The sequence below is a fragment of the Heloderma suspectum genome, chromosome 2 (assembly GCF_057233095.1).
Source record: "Heloderma suspectum isolate Gila_16-S chromosome 2, 16-S_ref, whole genome shotgun sequence".
Classification (NCBI taxonomy): Eukaryota; Metazoa; Chordata; class Lepidosauria; order Squamata; family Helodermatidae; genus Heloderma; species Heloderma suspectum.
Genome location: NC_139459.1, coordinates 390,475,398 through 390,482,027, shown reverse-complemented (window position 1 = coordinate 390,482,027; position 6,630 = coordinate 390,475,398). Strand labels below are relative to the sequence as shown.

The window sequence follows — 6,630 nt, the reverse complement described above, 5'->3', positions numbered from 1 at the left end:
GGGGTGAGGGCTTCATTCCGCCATGGATTTTGGGGGGCCGAATGCACTGGCATTCGGCCTCACCGAGATCCGTGGCAGAATTCTCTGACATCCCTACAAAGAAGCAGACACTTTTCCTTTCTTCACAGCTAGAGCGATGTAACCCCAAAATGAAAAGGTTCCAATTTTTTGAGAGTTCCCTCTTCTTGCAAGGAAGGCTGCCCAGTATTTCTGGATCTACCTGGATCCCGCTGGAAACCAAAGGCATGGACACCTTCCATACTTGCCCCTGCCAAAAGTTATGGTTCTTATCTGATCCTGGTCAGTCCAGAATTCTAACCCCTTTCTAGTACTAAACATCAGATGCCATGCTTGGTTTTCATCATGAGATGCTCCTTTGTATTCAGGTCAGGTCTCAGTAAAATAATGTAGCACTTGGGAAGAAAGATGCAGCCCAGTATCCCAGTGCTGGAGGCCAAGATAGAGAAGACCTGCACAGCGACCATGTATTTGCCCTTTGTGCTCAGGTAGGAGGGCACAAAGGAAACCCAAACACTGCAGAAGACCAGCATGCTGAAGGTGATCAGCTTGGCTTCATTGAAGGCCCCAGGCAGCTTCCTGTCTAAGTAAGCCACCATGAAGCAGATGGCAGCCAGGAAGCCCATGTAGCCAAGTGCAGTATAGAACATGGTCACAGATCCTTCGTTACATTGCAGGATTATCTGTCCACTTTGAGAGTGCATGTCAGAGTCAGGGAAGGGTGGAGAGATTCCCAGCCAAATGGAGCAGATGACAACCTGGATGCTGGAACAAGAAATTATGATGGAGTTTGCCAGACTCTTCCCCAGCCATCTCCTCACTTTGTTCCCTGGCTTTGTGGCCAGGAAGGCCAGCACCACAGTAATTGTTTTGGCCAACACTGAAGAGACAGCAACAGAGAAGATGATGCTAAAGGCTGTTTGTCGGAGAAGGCAGGTCTCTTTCTTTGGCCAGCCAATGAATAGGAAGGAGGACAAGAAGGAAAGCAGGAGGGAGATCAGGAGAATGTAGGACAGGTCCCAGTTATTAGATTTGACTACTGGAGTTTCTCGGAATTTAATGAAGACTACTAAAACAACACCTGCTGTTAGGGATAAGAATAGGACAAAGGAAGTCAGAAGGATCCCCAATGTTTCGTTATAGGACAGAAAAGTTATATCCTTGGGGACACATTGATCTTGGTCCTTGTTTGGATGCTGCTCTTCTGGACACTTGGTGCAATGGTCTGCATCTGAAAAGAAGAAGAGTCACCTCAGGATGACGAAGATCAGGCATCCATCCAGAAGTGTTGGTGTTCTCTTACATTTTGAGCAAGGATAGGGAATTGGAGAATTCAGGAAAGTAGAATCTGTAGTAGGGGAGGGAGAGAGACCAATGTTCTCTGGTAGAGGACAAGTGTTGTGTTCAGGTTATACAATCTACGACCTCATAACAAATGCAGGATCCCAGACAGTGTGGCCAGGAAACTGTTGTGAGGGATCACAGGGCTCCTGCAAGTCAGATTATACAAAGCTGTGCTAGATGAGTTGATTTGGTGTAAATACAAAATTTCCTATTTTGTTCAAAGACACGAGTAGCAGCTGCGTGTAGCTAAACAATATGTCGGGGTAGTATCTATGTGGTTATCCTACTTTTTCTCTAAGTCATAACAATCACGCCAAAGCAGCAAGCCCTGTCTCTGAGCAGGGATTTGAACTTGGATCTCCCCTGTCCAAGCCCAACATGTCACCTCTGTCATCATTCTGGCTACTTGCAAGGGCAGTTCCCTAAGTTTCAAACCCAGAGTAGCAATCCTTCATAAAGTCTTCTTATCTTTCCCTTTCATGGACAATTTTGCTGAAGGGGTTTACAGATGTAGAAGGATGAATTGTCACTGGACAGGAGAGTGGTCTGATCAACAGAGGGGGGGGGTATTGTGGGGCACAGGGTTCCAAACTTTGCATCTTCAGCTTTATACCATTTTTCACATCCCCCTTTCTGCCAAGGAACGCCTGCATGTCTGCCACAGAATCACAGTACATTACAGAAAAAATCTCTAAAGACTGGTAGACTGGCCTATGTCTTAATGACATCACTGCCCCAGTCACGTTAACTGCAAGAAAGCAAGAACTGCTTTCTTGTAGGGGGTGCCTTAAACCAAGGAAAAGAGGTTGCACTGTGTACAATGGAGGCTGATGGCTCTGATTTCAGTGGGGCTGTAAATGCGTTCAGCATTTCAGTCAGGACCAGCCAGAACTCTAAAGGAGCTATCAAAGTGTTGGACCCTATCCCTAAAATGGGTGCAGCAGCTTGGATAGGATGAGTTACAAACATCATCATGTTAGGATGATTTACAAACCTGAAAAAGAAATGATAGGAAAAGAAGCTCAATCAATCAATCAATTAATTAATTTTAAAAAACAAAACAAAGCACAACAGCCTCAAAATGTGGTAGAACAGAGCAACCTGTGATTAAAACCAGATTCACTCTATGGGCTGAAATGGCTGGGCAAATAAAGGCATCTTCACCTGGCACTTGAATGGCATCACAGTTGATGAGCCTTTCTGGGGAGGGCATTCCTTTAGCGGGGTGCCACAACTGAAAAGGCCCTCTATCAGGTCCCCAGTACCCTCATTCCAGATGGCAGGGAGATCCAGAAGAGAGCCTCTGATTACAAATGTGGTGTTGAGGCAAAAAGCCAAGCTCAAATATTTGCTCTATTTCCCAAGGGAATAGCCTTTCCTCTGAGGTCACCCACCTTCCTGAGTGGAGATTGTCCCTTCTGCACATGGTGCACAAGCATAGCAGCAAGGTGGCTCTCCTTCCTGGGCCTCCTTGGCGTATCCAGGGTGACAGCTCTCGGTACACCTGGAATGAGGCACAGTCTAGCGATAAAGAGAATGAGCAGAAAGGAAGACATGTTAGGAACATTTATTTCTATGGAAATGAATCTAAGAGTTTGGAAAGGACCCGATGAGATTTCTAGTCCCATTGACCTGAAGTGACCCCAGGATGCTCTTTGGATGTTCATTTGTTCATTTCAACATTGATATCACACTTTTTTCTACATAATGAGATTGAACGCAGAGTGCAAACCTGAAAGATGAGAGATACAATAACAAAATAAACTAATGGTGCAATCCTATTGGGAAAGTCAGCGATGTCTGAACTCAAAGGAGGCCAACTACCCAATGCAGAGCAGCTGGGGCATGGAGGGGATCCTCTACTCCGCACTCTGGATGCCATGCCTTTGCAGCTAGATAGCTGCTTTTGGTTGTTTAGCTAGGGGCTTCTGGGTGGGGGTCAAGGAGGCTGAATGATGCATTGGAAACATCGTAACGGTGCATCTGTGGTCTCCTCCCCTCCCTGTCTCTGGGAGCACCCCCTTTTCCCCTGCTCCGTGTGGTAGTTACAAGCATGGAGATGGGGAAAACACTGCCAGGTATGAGGTGGCAGGGGAGGGGCAGGGATTGTGGTTCCCAGAAATCACAAAATCCTATGGCTGTCCAGCCACTGTCTGGCAGCCATAGGATTGCTTTCCCCAATGCAAAACAGAACTAACAAGAGAAATAGAAAAACGACCATAAAACACAACAGTGAAGAGTGATCACTGCACACTATGGCTGTGCAGGGACCCTCTGATCTGACTCAGAAGCCCCTTTGTGGCTTCTGAGGCAGGCACCATTCGGCTCTGGCTGATTCAGTGGGTCCCCGCTGACTCTTCCTCTTCCGCTGCTGCCGCCACCCCCTCCTCAACCATGCCCTCCTCCTCCTGTGGGGATGGTGACGATTACGGTGATTTGGCAAACTTCAGCTGGGCCAGGCATGCTGAAGTGCGCCCAAGCTCTTCAGAGAGCCCCTGACCTGCTCCAGGTCACTTCGTGCACCCTCCAATTCACCTCAGAAGGGGTCTGAAGTGGCCCCAAAGCAGCCCATTCTGAGTTGGACCTCGGGCCCAAGTGGTACACAGCTCTTCTAGGCACATCATATGCATTAACCTCATATTATTAGAGATTAATGGATGCCACAAGCCCCCAAAATGAAACTAATCTTTTCCCCTACCTGATTAAAATACCTGGGCCACACAATGGTTTCTGGGTGAATGGTGAGCTTTCTGTCTGTGGATCCTTGTCTCTTTATACTCCCGATTTTCACTCTACCTCGAGTTGAACTGGGAAACAGCACCCAGTTAATGAATTCAAAGTCAGCTTCCAGCTCCCCATGCTCATCCAGATACAGTTTGCTCACAGAAGCATTAGAAAACTGGACATCTCTTAAAAAAGTATGAAGCTAGACTGAGAGAGAAAACAGTCAGCTTTTAAAAAACATGAAAACACACCAAGTGAATCTGCTACAAGAACAGTATCAATTTACTGCAAAGACACATGATTTTATCCTCAACGTGTAGTAGCAATGTAGAGGGTCAGACTAAGAAGCCTCATGCCTCATGTTCTTGCTGAGCTCTTGCTCTCTGAAATATATGTTTGTAAGCTGACAAGACACAGGAATTTCTTATCTTGTCAACAAGGCTAAGGTCAGCATAGAGTTGTATATCATGTTCTCTGCTGTTCTCTGCTCTTCTCTGCTTATCATGCCCTATAACCCATTTCCTGGGATATAAACAATGGTGCTAGGAGAAGAAATGTTGAGGACTGCAACCCCACATGGGAGGGAGAGGAGGAGCTGTTTCCTATGTGTCACAATATCTATAAAAACAATCTGCTGATGTAAATCGGGGCTTTTGGCTCTTTGGAAGAGATTCCAGCCATAAAGCCCACGCGTTAATAAAGAAAAACTCTTTTTCCTTCACCCCATGGTCTCTCTGACTCTGATTTCTGCAACAAATGTAGTTCAAGAAAAGATAACCATCACTTCAAACAAAAAACAAAGTAAGCTCTGTTTGTTGCTGGCACTGCCACACTGTTGGCATGATCATGTGCTTCAACACATGCACAGTCATTTTGATCCTGAATCTTTTGCCGTTTGAGGCTGTCAGTGGAGGCTTCTGGGTGCTATTTCAAGGGGGATGTGAATCTGCACTGGGTTTCAGTCAGAACTCTAAAGGAGCTATCCAAGGTTTGGAACCCATTTTGCTACAGGGACCAGCATCTTGGCTAGCTCCTTTAGAGGTCGTACTAGTTGTGACTAAAACCCAGAGTGGATTCGCAGCTCCACTGAAATACGCTCCACCACCAGCCTCCACTGGTGGTATTTTTGCAAAAGGAGAAGGGAATACCTGCCATGGCTGCAGCCTTTGATGTTCCAACCTGCCTCCTCCACCTACGATCAGTATCTGTTTCGATCGGGAGGAATATGCCACATCTAAGGCATGTGCAACAACTTGGACGCTGTTGTACGTACTGTAGCTGTCTTGAGACAGGACTCTCTCTATCTCCTCCTGGGGCAGCTTGTCCAGTTGCTCTTTCTGCATGCATCTGGTCCAACGTTTCTTGGCTAATGCATGCTTTGAATAGAAACAGTGAAAGGCTGTTTGCCAAAGCTGTTTAGTAGCTAAAGGAAATGGTTCATAGTAGTCATATTTTGTCCTTTTGGGGGTCTTCATTATGGAGGAGAAAGAACCATGGAATGGAAAGAAATGAGGTCTATCAGACAAGATCATGTTGATGTCCTGAAAAGTTGTTGTGATCCAGAGTTTTGCCCCAGTTTGTTTATTTTCAAGTATATATTGTATAATGAGAATTGGAGAAAAGCCATAGTGAGAGTCCACGTTGAAAACCATTACTTTGACTTTTCTCCACATGACAGGTAGATCATTCTCGGACATTTGGTACAAAATATTTCATAGTAGTCTTCTTGAGAAGGCAACACAAATTCCGTGATGGATCATGAGGGGTGTCATGGCCCTCATGAACCCCTCTCCATTGTCAGTGTCTGGAGCATAGAGTCCAATCCACGTCCATCCAAAAAACAGGAGGAGCTGGACGATCCCCGGGTACTGGGTTTCTTCCCTTGGGGCCATCCGGTAGACAAAAGGAAACTGAGTTTTATCATTAGGAACATGTGCAACAAAGCCATAACTCATCTAGTGAGGAAAGGGAAAGACTAGTGTTCAACATTGGTGTTTTTGAGGATATTGTATGGTTTTGTTTCATTCTGGTGCTGCTTTTTAAGATGGTTTTATTCTGCACAGTTCTCATTTTGCTTTAATGTTCAAACCTTGTTTTTTTTTTAATCTATTGTAAATAAATAAATAAATAAAATATATGAAATAATTGTTTACCAGAAATTATAAATATCTAACAAAATGCATGCCACTTTGATAGGTGTGGGGTATATGTTGAGGTGGGGTGCCAAAGCACCCAAAGGATCCCTTTTGGTGCAGCCATTCTTTGTGTGACTTGTCACTTGCCAAAGAAGGGCACTGGGTTCCTTGTCAGTGGAAACCAAGCTACTCCACCCAGTCTCACAGCAACAGCATCTCAAGGGCTCTCCCGAAGACCAAAGGCTAAGCTTTCACTCACCCAAAATAAAGTAGAGCTTTACAGTTGAAGACACCTTTAGATGTGGGTTGAACTTGCTCCTTGCCTCAAGTGAGCCCATCGTACAGGGAATATTAAGCCCTCTCACACACATTTATGTTCCTGAAACTGTTTGGGGGCACGCTAGAGCCT

The 6,630-nt window shown here is 45.6% G+C and overlaps 1 long non-coding RNA gene across 1 annotated transcript; it reads right to left on the bottom strand.

Annotated features, from left to right (window-relative positions):
• Positions 1-1,052: 1,052 nt before the first annotated feature.
• Positions 1,053-6,192, bottom strand: LOC146356437 (uncharacterized). Its single transcript, XR_014788652.1, has 4 exons — positions 5,235-6,192; positions 4,061-4,293; positions 2,757-2,883; positions 1,053-1,249 (listed from the first exon to the last, which is right to left on the bottom strand). It is a non-coding gene; the product is annotated as an uncharacterized LOC146356437 (long non-coding RNA).
• Between the last annotated feature and the right edge of the window lie 438 nt (positions 6,193-6,630).